The following is a 15,927-nucleotide window of genomic DNA, read 5'->3' on the forward strand; positions in this document are numbered from 1 at the left end:
AAAAAATCAATTCATCCTCTTTTGGGGTGGAGAAATCAGGGAGCAGTTGCCCTGGGAGTGTGGAAAAGGTGAGGTTCCCTGTCAAAGAAATCTACATTAAAAATTTTCTAGACTCTATAACTTGCTGCTTATGGGCAACGTATGTGTCTACTGAATCTGTTGGACTGTACTCTCCTGAGTGTTGAGGACAATGTTCTGCACACAGTAAGCTCTCAATCAATATAATTGATTGATTTTAGTCAAAGAGGAACTTTGCACTAAGGCAGAGAGAGGACAGTTATTTTTAGATGATTTCTGAAGTGCTTATTTTGGCTTAAGCAGTGTTTTAAGCACTGAGGAAGAAGCAAGTTCATCACGTCCAGTACGGTCCTGTATCACAGTCCATGTAAAAGCGAAAACCGTCATTGAATGCACATTTTAAGATGAGGAAACTGAGGCATGGAGAGGTGAAGTGACTTGATCAAAGTTACACAGCAAGCATCTGGAAGAGCAGGGATTAGAACCTGCATCCTCTGCATCTCAGGCTCCTTCTATTTTGACTAGACCATGCTGCCCCTCAGGGCGATCAGATCAGACCAGATTCGGTGGCATTTAATGAGTACTGAGACTATGTCCAGCACACTGAACTAAGCACTTGGGAAAGTATAATACAGTAATAATGGGCAATTTTGGTCAAGGACCACTCTTCACTTGTGGGAAGAGTGCCTTATCTGTGAATTCACCCCCTCTCTCTACCTGAGCAACCCAAAGCAAAGATACAGAACTGCTATACTACAAGGTTGCATAACAGGAACTGCCCTAGTCAGATAGACATCCTGGAAACACGGGATGGGCTAACTTGTACGAGGAGGCTTTATATATAAGAAGCATTGCTGCAATCATTAGTTGCAGGCGTTTAGAACGAGCCCTGCAGAGCCTGCCCTGCTGATTAGGACTCGGACACCCTCCTTCGCTTGCTTGCTGCACTACAGCTATGTTAGTACACCCAATAAAGAGGCAGAACTGATCACTCTGGCTCTGTGTCTGGTCTTTGGCTCATCATCGCCCAATCTAATGTACCCGGATCCTCCTTCTGGTCGGTGACCCCTGCTGACTTGGGGGGCATCTCCCTACAATCACTCGTCATATGTATCACTGCATATGTATATATGTATTTATATATATGTATTTGCCCTTTATATAGTGATATCAGATAGTTATATAGTCACAGTGGCATATATATATATATATATACAATATACCTGGATAGGTAGACAGATGGATAGATGGATAGAAAGGACCAGTGATGCTTACAAAACAGAAAGAAAATAGAATCAACAGCAAGACCTGACATGAAATAAATTAGATGAACCAGATAAATTGCCAAAAATGGGCCTGAGTAGTCTGATAAGTCTCTGTCTCATACAATACAAAACTAATCAATCAATCAATCCCTGGTATGTTTGGAGTGCTTACTCTATGAAGAGAAGGGAGTGGAGGCTGCTGGCCAGTTCTGAACGAGGAGAGGACAGTGTCAGGGAATCCTCAGTCACCGTTTCCAGCAGAAAGATGGGGTAGGTACGTGGTGTTAATGGCTGCCAGTGGTCAAGGAGGATTAGGATAAAGTACAGCCTTTTTGATTAGGTAAGGAGGAAGTCATCGATGACCTGGGAGAGAACGGTTTCTTTCAGTGCAGGGAGAGGGGTAGACACCAGATTGTGGAGAGTGGAGAAAGGAAATGGAGGAAAGGAAGTATAGGCAGCGAGATGAAATAACAGTTTGGATAGGAATCATAAGAGGGAGAGGAGGTGATGGTTAATGGATGTTTTGGGGTTTAAAGGGGTTTTTAGGATAGGAGACTTGAATGAAAGCAATAAACACCATTGATAAATTGTGGGCAGGGAAAGTGACTACCCACTCTGTTGCATTGGACTCTCAAAAGTGCTTAGTAGGGTGCACTACACCCTGTAAGTGCTCAATAAATACCACTGTCTGAATGATGTGTAGAACATTCAGAATGATTCTAGGGCACTGGAACCTCAGTGGAAGTAGGTTTCTAGAATAAATAAATAAATAAATAAATAAATAATGATGGTATTTGTTAAGGAATTACAAGATGCAAAGCAATATTCTAAGCGCTGGGTCAGACACTTCTTCAAATGCAAAACCACGAAGTGTCCTCAACCTGTGTGTCCCTTTACCAACAAGCCCTTGTGCTCTCTGGAGAATCTCCAGTAGTGGGGTCAGAGCCTTGTTGCCTAGTGGAAAGAGAACTAGCCTCTCCGTCAGTGAACCTAAGAAAAATAACTGGTGGCATTTGTTAAGCACTTACTAGGTGCCAAGCACTTACTTACTAGTGTACTAAGCACTGGGGTAGATACTAGTTCATCAGATTGGGGACAGTCCCTGTCCCACATGGGTTTCACAGACTAAGGACGGAAAAGAACAGGAATTGAATCCCTATTTTTGCAATGGAAGGAACCACGGCCCAGAGAAGTGAAATAATAATTATAAAAAATAGCATTTGTTAAGTACTTACTATGTGCTAAGCATTGTTCTAAGCTCTGGGGGGAATACAAGGTAAACAGGTTGTCCCACATGGGCTCACACTCTTAATTCCCATTTTACAGATGAGGTAACTGAGGGACAGAGAAGTTGTGACTTGCCCAACATCACACAGCTAAGAAGTGGCAGAGCCGAGATTAGAACCCATGACCTCTGACTCCCAAGCTCGGCCTCTTTCCACTGAGCCACGGTGTTTCTCATGACCTGCCCAGGGTGACACAGCAGCTTTGTGGTGGAGCCGGGTTTGGAACTCAGGGTCGTCTGATTCCCAGATCTGTGCTATCTCCATTCAGACACACTGCTTCTCCTCACCTTCTAATCCCGACTCTGTTACTTGCCTAGTGTGCAGTCAGTACGTTGGCTATTGTTATTCCAGATGAACGGTGGAAATGAGTTCACTGAATGGGAACCCCATAATGAATGAACTGGCCAGGGCATATTTATGGATTGTAATCCGTAAAATTTTTTGAGTTATCCTTATTAACATTGTCATTATTAATTTTATATGTTGGGTACTCACTATATGCAGTGCACTGTACTATAAGTGCTTGTGTACGTGCATGCTCAACAGGTTGTACACAGTCCCTGTCCCACATAAGCCTCACAGTCTTAATCTCCATTTTATGGAAGAGATAACTGAGGCACAGAGAAGTTAAGTGACCTGCCTAAGGTCCCCCAGCAGACAAGTGACAGAGCTGGGTTTAGACCTTGGGTCCTTCTCACTCGAGGCCTCTGCTCTTTCGATTAGACAACGTTGCTTCTGGCTGCCACAGCTTGGCAAGGATACATCTGAAACTTGACACCGGTGATGATGTCTGCTAAAGATGATGTTTTCCATTTCCAGTGATTGGCCTTGGGGTTATAGTTTCTCTGTTTCTTAGATAATGGCATTAATTCTATGCCGGGGGATTTCGTGGCTCCTCCTGATTGGAGGAGAATAGAGGTCTGGGTTCAACTACTAGAGAGCATAATTAAACGTTAGCCAAGTCCTATAGCAAAAATCCCTGGTTCTTCCAGTGGGGGTCCCCCTTGTTACTGGCCACGTGGATGCTTACGATTTTTGACCACTCCTCTTGCTTTCTCCCTCAGCTCCCGCTCCTTCCCCTGAGCAGAGCGAGCTTCCAGTCCTAGGAGAATCACTGCGCTCAGGATATGCAGCTGTGTCCACCTGGCTCAGACAATTTTCATTCCCTGTCTCATTCCTTCTGGAAATTCTGGATCAGTAAATATAGGAGCAGGGCATTCTTTGCGATTGTGGGGTTGGGGTGCGTGGTGACAAGTACAACACCAGAGGAATGTTCCAAAATTATTTCCCTTGGCAAGCAAGCCTGATCAGTCCCATGATTCCATAGAGAAGCAATGTTGCCTTGTGGATAGAGGCCGGGCATGAGAGTCAGTGGACCTGGGTTCTCTCCTCAGGCGGGAATACGACCCAAGGGGGCCGAGATCAACGTCGGTTGGGGTTTTACCATTCATTTCATTCATTCAATCGTATTGATTGAGCGCTTGCTGTGTGCAGAGCACTGTACTAAGCGCTTGGGAAGTACAAGTCGGCAACATATAGAGACAGTCCCTACCTAACAGCGGGTTCACAGTTTAGAAGGGGAAGACAGACAGCAAAACAAAACATGTAGACAGGTGTCAAAATCGTCAGAACAAATAGAACTAAACCTATATGCACATCATTAACAAAATGATTAGAATAGTAAATATGTACAAGTAAAATAAATAGAGTAATAAATATATACAAATATATGCAAATGCTGTGGGGAGGGGACGGAGGTAGGGCGGGGGTATGAGGAGGAGGAGAGGAAAAAGGGGGCTCAGTCTGGGAAGGCCTCCTGGAGGAGGTGAGTTCTTAGTAGGGATTTGAAGGGAGGAAGAGAGGTAGCTTGGTGGATGTGTGGAGGGAGGGCATTCCAGGACAGGGGAAGGACGTGGGCAAGGGGTCGATGGCGGGACAGGCAAGAACGAGGCACAGTGAAGAGGTTAGTGGCGGAGGGGTGGAGGGTGCTGGCTGGGCTGTAGAAGGAGAGAAGGGAGGTGAGGTACGAGGGGGCGAGGTGATGGAGAGCCCTGAAGCCGAGAGTGATGAATTTTTGCTTGATTCGTAGGTTGACAGGCAGCCACTGGAGATTTTTGAGAGGGGAGTAATGTGCCCAGAGCGTTTCTGCACAAAGATGATCTGGACAGCAGAGTGAAGTATAGACTGAAGTGGGGAGAGACAGGATGATGGGAGATCAGAGAGGAGGCTGATGCAGTAATCCAGGCAGGATAGGATCAGAGACTGAACCAGCAAGGTAGCGATTTGGATGGAGAGGAAAGGGCAGATCTTGGCAACGTTGTGGAAGGGAGACCTTTAGGTTTTAGTGACGGATTGGATGTGTGGAGTGAAAAGAAAGAGCAGAGTCGAGGATGACACCAAGGTTGCGGGCTTGTGAGATGGGAAGGATGGTAGTGCCGTCTGCAGTGACAGGAAAGTCGGGGAGAGGGCAGGGTTTGGGAGGGAAGATAAGGAGTTCAGTCTTGGACATATTGAGTTTTAGATAGCGGGCAGACAATCAGATGGAGATGTCCTGAAGACAGAAGGAGACACGAGCCTAGAGGGAGGAAGAGAGAGCAGGGGCAGAGATGCACATTTGGGTGTCATCAGCATAGAGATGATAGTTGAATCCTTGGGAGTGACTGAGTTCACCAAGGGAGTAAGTGTAGATACAGAGCAGAAGGGGACCAAGAACTGACCCTTGAGGAACCCCTACAGTAAGGGGATGAGAGGGGGAGGAGGAGTCTGTGAAGTAGACTGAGAATGAACGGCCGGAGAGATAAGAGGAGAACGAGGAGAGGAAGGAATCTGTGAAGCCAAGGTTGGACAGCGTGTTGAGGAGAAGGCGGTGGTCCACAGTATCGAAGGCAGCTGAGAGGTCGAGGAGGATTAGGGTAGAGTAGGATACGTTGCATTTGGCAAGAAGGAGGTCATTTAGATCAGCAGCATTTAGATCAAGAGAATTGAACGATGAAACTTGTCAGAGCCTTTTGGTTGTGAGGTGCTTAGGCGATGGTGGATTTGGGGTAGCAAAGCCCTAAGGTTCTGGGCCAGGGGGAGGAGGAGACGGGTCTAGGAGCAGCAGGGCCTAGTGACTAGAGCCCGGGCCTGACAGTCAGAAGGACCTGGATTCTAACCCCTACTCTGGCACTTGTCTACTGTGGGACATTAGGCATGTTGCTTCACTTCTCTGTCCTCAGGTTCCTCGTATATAAAACGGGGATTAAGACTGTGAGCCCCATGTGGGGCATGGACTGTGCCCAGCCTGATTAGACTGTATCTACCCCAGATCAAAGTTCTGGGCCTGATACATGGTAAGCTCTTAAAAAATACCATAAAAAACAGGCAGATGGTGTGTGAGGGAGAGAATGCTGGTTCTGACTGCAGTGAGGCTCTGCAGAACTGGGGCTCTGCGAGCTTGGGCAGAAAAGGGTCTCTGTGCTCCCAGAAGGGTAAAGGGCTCAGAGGATTCATACCTGAATGTCTCATCACTCTTATTTCTAACAACTCCCAAATGCTTAGTGCAGTGTTCCACACATAGCAAGCCCTCAATAAAAACCATCTACTGACTAACATTCATCCTGCCACGCTTCCAGTTTATCCCGGTACCTCACATCCACTGACTCCAACATGGAAACATGCATTCCTGAGGGCACAGCCATCCTGCCTGCCAAAGGGGCCAACCTGTCCTTTGAAGTATGAGGACAGTTGCGGCGGGCACAGCATTGGTTAAAGGCTAGAGCACAGGCCTGGGAGTCAGAAGTCATGGTTCTAATCCAGGATCCACCATTGTCAGAGATGTGGCCTTGGACAAGTCACTTCACTTCTCTGTGCCTCAGTTACCTCATCTGTAAAATGGGGATAAAGACTGTGAGCCCCACGGCGACAACCTGATTACCTTATATGTACCCCAGCACTTATAAGAGTGTTTGGCACATAGTAAGTGCCTAACAAATACCGCCATCATCATCGTCATCATCATTCCTGGCTCTGTCAGTCTGATCTGTGATCTTGGGCAAGTCATTCCATTTCCCTCTACCTCAGATACCTCATCTGTCATCTGTACAGGATTAAGGCTGTAAGCCTTACATGGGACAACCCGATTACCTCGTATTTACCCCAGCACTTAGAACAGTCCTTGACATCTAGTAAGTGCTTAACAAATACCAGTATTATTATAATAATAATTATTATTACCCCAGTGCAACGAACAGTCACTGGCACAGAGTAAGCACTCAACAAATACCATCATTAAATCATTATTAAATGCCTATCCACTGGGACAGATCCAAAAAATTATGTAGAGGGAAAACTGGAAATATTGAACAACTGGCTGGATGTGAGGAGTTGAATGAAAGTTAGGAATCAAAGATAATGTCGAAGGTGCTGACGCGGAGAATAACAGGCCTCTAGATTTCTCTCTTATGGGTCTCCTGCTCCTGGAAAGTATAATAATCATAATAATTATCACACTTCTTACGCACTTACTATGTGCCAAGCATTGTTCTAAGTACTGTGGTAGATTCAAATTAATCAGGTTGGACAGAGTCTACTCTCCCACATAGGGCTCACACTCTTAAATCTCATTTTACAGATATTACAGATGAGGCAACTGAGGCACAGAGAAGTTAAGTGACTTGCCCAAAGTCACACAGCTGACAAGTGGTGGAACCAGAATTAGAATACAAAACCTCTGACTCCCAAGCCTGTGCTCTTTCCACAATGCCACGCAGCTTTTCATCCATCACATCCTGCCTTGACTACTGTATGTCTCCTTGCCTGTCATTCTACTTCCCAAATATCTTCTCTCCAGTCTATACTTCTCTCTGCTGTTCAGAAAGTCCGCCTAAAATATTCTGTGTGATTCTCTTCAAACCTCAAAAACCTCCCAACTTCATCTTCACATCCAACAAAAGCCTCTCTCTTTCTATCTCTTTCAGTGGTATCCCGGGGTGTAGAACAATGCTTGACACTTAGTAAATGCCCAAGAAATGCTATAATTGCCGATTAATTATGTAGCTTTCCATTCTCTGCCTTCTTCTCTCTTCCTTTAGCGGATTGCATTAATTCAGGCTCTCTTTCCTGTTTCGCTTTTCAGTTAGAGTAGAATGATTGTGGTATTTGTTAAGTGCTTATTACTTGCCAAGCACTGTTCGAAGCACTGGTGTAGGTGTGAGATAGCCATGTCCCACACTGGGCTCACAGTCTAAGTAGGAAGGAGAACAGGTATTGAATCCCCATTTTGCCAATGAGGAAACCCAAGCACAGAGGAGTTAAGAGACATGCTCAAGGTCACACAGCAGGTAAGTGGAAGAGTTGGGATAAGAACCCAGGTGATTAGAACCCAGGGCCTCTGACTCCCAGTTCCATGCAATGGAACATTCTATTATGCAATGTTGCTTTGGAGATGTAGGGACTGCCTCATATTCAGGCCCTTAGCTTCCACAGTTTGCCAGAAATTTCCATCACAATGTAACATCTTTGAATACAGCTTGCACCTAATCATTATAATATGTAAGGCAGTTTTTAGAAATAATTGTAAGGATTAAAAGAGCCAGTGATTTCCGGTCCACCACCGCACACTCAATCAGCTCTCTCCATTGTAACAAACCTCTCTGCTATCCCATTACCACACAGCCTGCACACTTTGGTCATCTAAGGCCAATCTGCTCACTATAATTTGATCTCATCTATTTCACCTCTGATCTCATGCTTACATAATTATAACAATAATATTGATAATGATGGTATTTGTTAAGCACTCAATATGTATAAGTCTCCTTGCCTGTATTCCTTCTTCCTGAATCTCTTCTCTCCAATTTATACTTCTCTTGGCTACTCGGATCATCTTACTAAAATATTCTGTTTGAATCTCTTCACACCTCAAAACCCTCTGATCTTCATCTTTACATCTAAGAGAAGCTTCCACCCATTGGTTTTAAGGTTCTCCACCCTCTCTCTCTCTCTCTCTCTCTCTCTCTCTGTCTGTCTGTCTGTCGGTCTGTCTGTCTGTCTGTCTCTCTCTCTTTCAGTGGTATCCCAGGGTGTATATCAGTGCTTGACACATAGTAAGTGCCCACCAAATGCCATAATTTTTCATTATTACTGTAGCTTTCTAGACTGTGAGCTTGTGGTAGGCAGGGAATGTGTCTGATGTTATATTGTTTTCTCCCAAGCACTAGTATAGTGCTTTACACTCAATCAGTACTAATTAATTAGGATTATTAATAATAATAGTAATAATAACGATAATATCTGCCAAACATTCATTCATTCATTCAATCGTATTTATTGAGCATTTACTGTGTGCAGAGCACTGTACTAAGCGCTTGGGAAGTACAAGTTGGCAACATATAGAGACGGTCCCTACCCAACAGTGGGCTCGCAGTCTAGAAACTGTTCTAGTGTTCTAGAAAGTGTTCTAGAACACTGTTCTAAGCACTAGGGTAGATACAATCTAATCAGGATGGACACGGAGGCTGACTGGTTGAGATGATAGGGTTGTTCAGCGTTTCAGGCTCCTCCCAGGATTTGTTCCACACACTGGTGCAATGTCTGGACGGAGATGGTCCTAACCCCAGGACGGCAAAGGGAGCGGGCGACGGGGCAGGTTTATAGGGATGTTTTTGCCTGATGCAAGAGTTACGGGTTCCACCTGGTGATTATGTGTAAGTCACTGTGAATCGGGAAATGACTCGACAACACTAAATAATACTAATGTGAACTGAGAGTCCTCTTCCTCCCCACTCTCCTGATCCCCGTCCTGCTCCAAGAGAGGCCGTGATCACAGTCATTGAGGAATAATGGCCTTGTATGCTGAACCTGCATACTCATAATCACTGGACAAACAACTGTTGGTAACTGTTGGAGAACATTATACTCTCTCGGGTGCTTAGTATAGTGCTCTGCCCAGAGTAAACATTCAATAAATACCATTGTTTAACTAATTCCTCTGTTATTCCTCTGATTCACTGACTCTGCCACTTACCTGTTGCATGATCGTGGGCACGTGTCTCCAGTTCTCTGGGCCTCAGTTTCCTCGTCTATAAAATGGGGTGAAATATTTGTTCTCCTTCACCCTCAGACTCGGAGCTTCATGTGGGATATGGACTGTGTCTAACCTGATTTTCCTGTGTCCATACCAGAAGTTTTTCTCAGAAAGTAAAACCCAGCTTCTTGACTTCCAAACCCTCGTCAGATGTGGGTGGGAAATTTAGCTGGAGCTATTCCAGTTGAAAGCTGTGAATGACTTACCTGAATGGGACCCACAGTAGGAGTGAACTGTCCCGGATAGAGTTGAGAGTTGTACTCCAAAAATTGTTATTTTTAGTAGTAGTAGTAGTAGCATTGGTAGTATTAACATTATTAGTGCTTGTTACTCACTATGTGCTTGGTATTTTACTAAGCACTTGGGTGGATAAAAGCAAACTGGGTGGGGCACAGTCCCTGCCCCTCCTACATCCTGATAGGTCTGCTGCTCCCCGGACATTATCACCTTAGACACTCTCGTTACCCGTTTAGAGACCAGTCCTGCATTCTGATACCTCCTCTGATTCCCGAACATTATCATTTTAGGTGCTCTCATCATTGGTGTAGAAGCCAGACCTATGCAGCCTGTCCTCGTGGATACAGCACGGGCCTGAGAGTCAGAAGGACCTGTATTCTAATCCAAGCTCTGTCACTTGTCTACTGTGTGACCTTCGGCAAGTCACTTCACTTCTCTGTGTCTCAATTAACTAACTCTTTTGTAAAATGGGGATTAGGACTGTGAGCCCAATGTGGGACACAGACTGTGTTCAACCCAATTACCTTGTATCTACCCCAGTGCTTGGTATAGTGCCTGACATATAGTGAGTGCTTAACAAATACCACAATAATAATAATAATAATAATAATAATAATAATTATTATTATTATTATTGATTATTAATTATTATTATTATTATTATTATCCCTGACTATTAATGGCTTAGACTCTCTTTTTCTCAGGATATAGACCGGTTCTCATTCTGACAGGTCCTCTGATTCTCGGGCATTATCTGCTTAGACATGCTCGCTATTGATGTATAGACAAATCTTACATTTTGAGCATTTGCTATCCACTCCCCTCCCCTCCCCCACAGCATTTATGTACCTATCTTTAGATTAGGCATTAGAACTTAATTCATATTAATGTCTATTTCCCACTCTGGACTGTAAGTCCGTTATGTGGTGGGAACATATCTGTTAATTCTGTTGTATTGTGCTTTCCCAAGAGGTCAGTGCACTGCTCTACACATGATAAAGGCTCAATAAATAGCACTGGTTGAAAAATCCTCTGTGTCTAGGACCTTACTGGTTTAAATCCTTCAAGGACGCAATTAATAGCATTTATAGAGCACTGAACTAAGAGCCTTGGGGAATACAATATAGTAGATTAGGTAGACGTGATCCTTGACCAAATCTGTGCAATATTACTCTTTTATGCTTTCCGAAGTGTTTAGTTTAGAGTGCTGGACATGGTCAGCATATATTAAATGTCATTGAATCTGGTCTGATCTGATCGCCCTGAAGTGCAGCATGGCCTGGTCAAAGGAGCAGGAGCCTGGGACTCAGAGGACCTGGATTCTAAGCCCAGCTCTCCCAGGTGCCTGATATGGGACCCTGGGCAAGTCATTTAACCTCTCTCAGCCTTGGTTTCCTCATCTTAAAATGGAAATTCAATGCCTGTTTCCCCTCCTACCTAGACTCTGATAAAGGACTGTAGTGACCTGATGAACGTGCATCTTCCCCAGAGCTACAAACAGTGCTTGAGCCAAAATGAGCACTTAAGCAAAATACTAATAATAACTGTCCCCTCTCTGGTTCAGTGCTAAGTTCCTCTTTGATTAAAATCAATAATTCATATTTATTGAGCGTTTACTACGTGCAGAACACTGTACTGAGCACTCAGTAGAGTATAGTCCAACAGAGTTGTAAACACATAACCTGCCCACGGTGAGTTAAAGAGTCTAGAAGATCTTTAATGTAGATTTCTTTGACAGGGAACCACGCTTCCCCACACACCTAGGACAACCTCCCCCTGATTTCCCCGCCCAAATAAAGGATAATAAAAAATGTGATGTATTTTCTAATGGTTTTTAAGCTCTGCGCACTGTGGTATGGCTCTTCTCCCCTCCTGTTCTCACTGTCCCTGGGAGAGGGGGCCTGAGACAGACTTTCCTCACATGGGGAAGGCAGTCAAGTGGTGGAATAGGGGTCTCGGGAACATATGGCTTGGGAGCCAGGGCCACGACAAATCCGGGCTCCCCACGTACCCAGAAACAGCAGAATAGGCAGCTGGGAAGAGACAGTGACAGTTATGCCATCTATCCCCAGTGACTGAGGTTAGGAAGGGTGAGGAGACTGAGGCTGGTGGACACCTGTGCGACAGAGGGGACCATGCATCTCACGGCCCTAGGTCTCTTTATTTTGTCATGGGATCTCTTCGGTGCTTACTCTGGGTCAGGAACTGTTCTAAGGGTTAGGGTTCATACAAAATCATCACCGGGACCTAGTCATTTTCCCACCTAGGGCTCACAGTCTTAACCCTCATTTTATAGACGAGGAAACTGAGACCCAGAGAAGCAAAGCGACTTGTCCGAGCTCAAATGATGGGTAAGGGGAGGAGCCAGGATTAGTACCCGAGTCTTGTGGCTCCCAGGCCCGTGCCCTGCCCACTAGATCACACCACTTCTGATTAGGTCACACTGCTTCTCATGGTATGGGCTCTCACTGTGGGGAGTGAGGAGGGAGTTAGGATCCCAGCCCCAGCCCCAGGGTTGCGAGTCCAGAGTCCACTGCCCACATCAATTGAACTCTGCCTCTGGACTCCCGGATGGGAAGTTTGGGAAAGGGAGGACCAAGGCAGGAAGCTCCTTTCCCAAGAGCTTAGTAAAGTGTTCTGTGCTCAGCAAGTGCTCAGTCAATATGATTGAATGAATGATTGATCAGGGCAGGGCCTGTGGGAAGCAGGAAACTCAGGAAAGAAGCGAGAGGGCTGGAGTGCAGGCTGCAGTAATGGGTGGAGGGATGCAAAGGAGAGGAACATACAACGATTAGGTACATGGTCATACTTTATTGGAAGTAATATCTGCCTCCCCCTCTTGACTATAAGCTCAATGTGGGTAGGGAATGTGTCTGTTATGTTATTATAGCGATAATAATAATAGTATTTGTTAAGTGCCTACTATGTGTCAGGTTATTCTCCCTGGAAACTGTAGAGTGTTCTGCACACCGTAAGTGCTCATTTAATGCGACAGAGCGATTGGTTGGATGAGGGAGTTAGGAAGAGGGCAGAGCTGGGAGGAAAGGGATCAGAGACCTAGAATGGGGACTGGTTCAGGTTTGATGTGCAACATCCCACTGATCTAGGGCTTTACCAAAGACCAGGGTGGACTAGTAAGGATTGGCTTCTTTCTCCCTCAGTCTGAGGGAGATGCTGCCCTCGGCCTCGTCCTGGGGACAGAGATTGGTACACCCCCCATCTGAGCTCAGACCTTCAGGACCGATGATTGACTGGAGGTCGGGGATAAAAGGAAGGTAAAATGTGGAAGATTTGGGAGCCAAAGTGGGAAATCACCTCAGATCTTCTAGGGGTCACCATGGGGTCGCGTGTCGGTGGGAAAGGGCTGCATTTGAAACCTTGCTTTTGAGGGCCCACCCCCCTGAGCCTGGCCGCAAGCATCTCACGCAATGGTGCCCTGTTCAAAGATTGCCCTGCCGCCAAAGAAGCCTCCCTCTTGTGTTCCTCTCCGGCCTCAGGAGGATCACGTAGACCATGGGCCCGAAGATGCAGCCAAAGAGCCCAGCGCCAGAGGCCAGGATGGAGAAGACCTCCACGACCGCCATGGTCTTGCCCCTGGTCCTCAGGTCAGTGGGCAGGAAGGAGACCCAGAAGCTGCAAAACATCACAGTGCTGAACGTGATGAACCTGGTCTCGTTGAAGCTGTCCTGCTGATTCCGGTCCAGAAAGGCCACTCTGATTCTGACCAAGGCCAGGAGCCCCATGTAACCCAGGATGCAGTAGAAGGTGACGGCTGAGCCCTCGTTGCACCGGACAATGATGACTCTGGGATCAGGTGCCACGTCTATGTCGGTGAACGGTGGGGAGGTCCCCAGCCAGAGCATGCAGATGCCCACTTGGACCAGGGAGCAGATGCAGATGATGGAGGAAGGCGTCCTGGGCTCCAGCCACGTGCTCATTCTGCCCCCCAGTCCAGTGATCCTGAAGGCCAGGACCACGGGGATCATTTTGGCCAGTGCCGTGGAAACGGCCACAGAGAAGGTAACTCTGAAGACTATCTGTCGCAGGGTGCAGGTGGCCGGGCTAGGATGCCCGACGAATGTCATGGAGGACAGAAAGCAAAGCAGGAGGGCCATGAGGAGGGTTTAACTGAGACCGCGGTTGTTAGCTTTCACGAGATAAAGACTCCCAAAACCAGGGTGGTGAGGAGAGAGATTCAGAGGGGTAGAGACACCAGAACCATTCCCAAAGGCTACTTGTAGGAAAGGAAGACCACAGCTTTCGGGAAACACCGAACTCTTTAAGGATTTGGAAATTCATCTTTGGAGCGCTTGGTGCAAAGATCCACATCTGAAAAGAATGAATGGAATTTTGGTAGAGGCATGAAATTCTGGTCACTGGGAGAGGGAAGTCTATGATACAGGTTTACAGAACACAGAGAAGAGTAACCCGAAGAATCAGATGGATGGAGGAGCTGCTTCTGAAAGACTGAAACATGTTCACTGACTCCATTGTATAGTACTCTCCCAAGTGCTTAGTACAGTTCTCTGCACAAAGCAAGTGCTCTAGAATTACCATTGATTGATCAGAAAGATGGTTTTGGTTCAGTCTTCCCGGTCGCCCTTATATTTGAATTTGTCCTATGTGCTGCCCTCCACCCCACTCAACCCCATAGTCCTCTTGTCCGTGTCTGTATTGTATTTTAGTGTCTATCTCCCCCTCTAGAAGGTAAGTTCCTTGTGGGCAGGGTACATACCCACCACATGATATACTCTCCCAAGCACTCAGTACAGTGCTCTGCACACAGTAAGTGCTCCAATAATACAGTTGATCGATTGATTGTGAACAGGGAACATGTCTACCAAATCTGCTGTATTGTACTCTCCCAAGCACTGAATATAGTGCTGTGCATACAGTAGGTGCTCAATTAATAGCATTGATTGATAAATGACAGGGACATAAAAGAAGCCTTCCAAATAGCAAAGGCTGTGGGCCTGTCAGAGTCCCACCAAGGGAATGTGTCTGTTCATTGCTGCATTGTACTCTCCCAAGCGATTAGTATAGTGCTCTGCACTCAGTAAGTATTCAATAAATACAATGGAATGAATAACTGAATGATTAAATGAATGAACCACAACGAGACAGTAGGGTGAGGAGGAGGATGGGGGTTTTAAGTGCCCCACGACCCCCACCTCCCACCTGGCCTAGTGGATGGAAGTGGGGCCTGGGAGCCAGAAGGACCTGGGTTCTAATCCTGGCTCCGCCACTTTTCTGTGGGTTAATTTGGGCAAGTCACTTCACTTCTCTTTACCTCATTTGCCTTATCTGTAAAATGGGATAAAGTGAGCCCCATTTGTGTTAGGGACTGTGCCCAAGCTGCTCAACTTGTATCTCCCCTAACAGTTAGTACAGTGCCTGGCACATAGTAGACACTTAGAAAATGTAATGATAGCAATAGTAGTAGTAATATTAATAATAATGATAAAAATAATGATAATATTAAAACCTCCAAGCATCTTGGGGCTTCTGTCAGATTCTGAGTCTCAGATCAGAGTTATTGTGGCATTTGTTAATATTAAGTGCTTACTATATGCCAAGAAGTGTACTAAGTGCTGAAGTAGATACAAAATCATTAGTTCCCAAACTAGGCTCACAGCCTAAGTAGGAGGGAGAATAGGGGTTGAATCCCAATTTTGCAGATGAAGGAACTGAGGCACAGAGAAGCAAAATGACTTGTCCAAGGACACTAGGCTGATAAATGGTGGAGCCCGCATTTGAACCTGGGTCCTCAGACTCCCTGGCTCGGGTCTCCTTTCCCTAGGCCTCAGTGGCTGCTACAGGTATATTACAGTGTGGTGTACAGGAAGAACTGCACTCCTGCAAATCAGAGAACCGGGGTTCAAGTCCCCGTTCTGCAAATTGCCTGCTGTATAACCTGGGGTAAGTCACTTCACTTCTCTGGGCCTTAGTTTCCTTAACTGTAATTTGGGGATTCAATTCCTGTTATCCCTCCTACATAAACTGTGAGTCCCACGTGGGGCAAAACTGTCCAACATGTTTACTGCAGTACTTAGAA

The sequence above is a fragment of the Tachyglossus aculeatus genome, unplaced genomic scaffold (assembly GCF_015852505.1).
Source record: "Tachyglossus aculeatus isolate mTacAcu1 unplaced genomic scaffold, mTacAcu1.pri scaffold_82_arrow_ctg1, whole genome shotgun sequence".
Taxonomy (NCBI): domain Eukaryota; kingdom Metazoa; phylum Chordata; class Mammalia; order Monotremata; family Tachyglossidae; genus Tachyglossus; species Tachyglossus aculeatus.